This window comes from Canis lupus, chromosome X (assembly GCF_048164855.1).
Source record: "Canis lupus baileyi chromosome X, mCanLup2.hap1, whole genome shotgun sequence".
Lineage (NCBI taxonomy): Eukaryota > Metazoa > Chordata > Mammalia > Carnivora > Canidae > Canis > Canis lupus.
Window position 1 is genome coordinate 44,009,188 of NC_132876.1, and position 3,083 is coordinate 44,012,270.

The window sequence follows — 3,083 nt, forward strand, 5'->3', positions numbered from 1 at the left end:
TAATATCTAACAAATTATTCATTATACACATATTTCTTGAGTATCTGCCCTGGGCCAGGTACAATCTTGCTATGGAGACCAAAAAACATAATAAGGGGAAAGGTAATAGAGGGGCCAGGAGTTAATATTTTATATAGAAGAGTATGATGATTAGGGAAGGGCTCTCTATTAAGAGATTGAACAGAGTGGAGACTTACAAGAAGTGATGGATATCTTGGGAAAATGCATTTGAATCCGAGGGAACAGCAAAAGCAGATTCCATGAGCTAAAAGAATGCTTGCGTTTTCAAGGAGATATAAAAGCCATTGACATGAGTGCAAGGGTGAGGGGGAGAGTGGTAGGAGATAAAGGCAGAGAGGTAGCAGGGCTCTATGGGCTTTCCTCTGCTTCGAGGAGATTGAGCCCCACTTCCTTCATGAGGACTCCCATAACCAATTCATTCTAGAATGATTTCTCATCAGTATCACTTTGTATCACTCATTTAGCATTCATCATCTAATACCTTGTAATTAAAAACAAAACTTCTAATGTATGTAGTTTGACCCTCTAACTCAGGGTTTCTCAACATGGACACTCTTGACATTTTGGGACACAAAATTATTTGTTGTGGGGATGTCTTGTACACTGGAGGATGTTTAGCAGCATTCTTGGCCTCTACCAACCAGACACCTGCCCCCATCCAAGTCATGACAACCAAAAATATCTCTAGACATGGACAAATGCCCCCTGGGGGACAATATTGCCCCTAGTTAGGAACCACTAATTTTACTAGACTGTAAGCTTTTTAAAAAGCAAAACCTGATTTATCCTTTTTGTTTTGTATAGTTCTTTCATGACTGCCACGCATAAAAGGCACTCAAATATTTTAAATGAATGAAACATGTAATTCCTACTACCTCCCCACCAAATGGAATATACGTAAGTGTGCCTCTCTATAAACAAATACAATGAACAAAAATCCAAATTTACAAAACACAAAATAATCAAGCTCCCTGAGTGTTGGTACTTTATTATGTTCACTGCTGAATCTCCAGTGCAAAAATAAGTATGTAGCATATAGTAGGTGCTCAAGAGTAATTTTTTTTTCTCAAGACTAATTGTTAAATGAATAAATGAAGTTTGAGATTTTTATTGGATTTACTGCAAGGGACATTAAATATCAAGTATCTCTATTATTTATCCAAGGAGGACTGGTTTGAAATTTTTTGTTCTGCTCTATCAGCACCCCCTAAACAATATACTCAGTGAAGTTTATGCATAATAGTATTGTATTCATATTCTATGTCCTTCCAGCTAATTCATAAAAGATGAATATTGATAGTGATGCTCAGTAGTTAATTAGTGGAATCAGGAAAAATAGCACCCATTTTTTTTTGCTTTTGTTTTTTACAATACTACACACAATATGAGACTGACGTGCTGCCTACTGCGCTAAGGAGGCAGGTTACTACACACAATAAAGATGTACTATGACTATGGGCATACATTTGGAGTCTTACATTGTTCTACTGACAATCTACTGATATTGCCTGTCCCTAAGAATTAAGGTGTCTACTTGGGTAGTTATCATGCCTACGTATAAATGTTCCCCGACGTGGCATTATAAGTGTCTGTTTCAGGGTTACTTACACAATAGAGTTAGTAAACGACTTTTAAAGCCAATAATGTGTATTGTTTAGGTTATTGATTTTTTTCCTCCCCTCAGATCTGGATGATCTGTTATAGTGCTCCTGCCAAAAGCATAAAATAGTAAAAGCAGGCGAGCTAATATTTTCTTTTATTAAATGATGATATTCTACGATATTTGAAACACTTAAAATACATCATGAAATTAATTTTGGTAGTCTACTAAATTCAGTGTGCAGATAATAGCCACATTAATTTTCCTCATCTTTAAAATTGGGCTAATGAAAGTAGTCAAAGTTGTTAAAAAATTAAGTAAGTTCATATGGGTAAAGTGCTTAAAACAGTGTCTGGCACACACTAAGGGTTTAATGAATGCTGCGGATTGTTAATATTATTCTACAAAGAAGATAATGACATAACATAAAATCATAGAATGGTAGAACTGTAGAGCCATTAGATAGCCACTAGTGTGGTGTTCTTCAGACTGCATTGTGAGGCATTATTGAGGGCATGAAGTCAATTTACTGAGGAACAACCAGCAATTAAAAATATGGAAAAGGGGGACGCCTGGGTGGTTCAGCGGTTGAGCATCTTTCTTTGGGTCAGGGTATGATCCTGGAGTCTCAGGATTGACTCCCACATAGGGCTCCCTGCGTGGAGCTTGCTTCTGTCTCTGCCTCTCTCTCTGTATCTCTCATGAATAAATACATAAAATCTTTAAAAGAATGAAAAAGAATAGAATAGAGAATGTCAGAGTACATCACACAAAGTGGCAGTAAGGATGGTTTTGTAAAATTTTTGTTTCAGATTTGTTGGTGTGTGTGTGTGTGTGTGTGTGTGTGTGTGTGTGTGTTTGTATACTGAGTTGTGAATGTTTTTCTTACTCTAGATTGTGGCCAGAAAAGCTTAAAAACAACTGCTCCAGTCCAACCTCCTTTTACTACAAATGAAGAAATTGAGGCCCTGAAAAGGGAACTAACATGACCAAGATCACCCAGTGATAAAGTGACAGGGAATCAGAACTACTATCCAAGTCTCCTGATTACCAAGCAATCTCCTTTCCATGACATAAAGCTGAACGGATCCTAAGTTATCCCCAAACATATCAATTTATTTGAAAAACCTTATTTTATTATAATTTTTGTTATTTTCATTTGAATAATCTTGCTTAATCTTCTCATTCATTTCACCATCCTTTCATTTATTTGCATTAGGTAGGCAAGCCAACATCATTTCCCAGCCTGTGGCATCGGGCATTGGAAGTGCACTTGTAGGTTCATCTAATTCGTAAGATTATGACAGTGTGGGTAGAGATGTGGGGGAGGAAGAAAAAGAAGTGGCATGACTAGTTGGTGTTAAAGGGATGTGGAGAGTTCGGATGCTATCTCAAAGAGTATTTAGGTAAGCTCTCTAAACATCACCACGGTAACAAAAGAGGGCCTGAGGGTGGCTGCCTG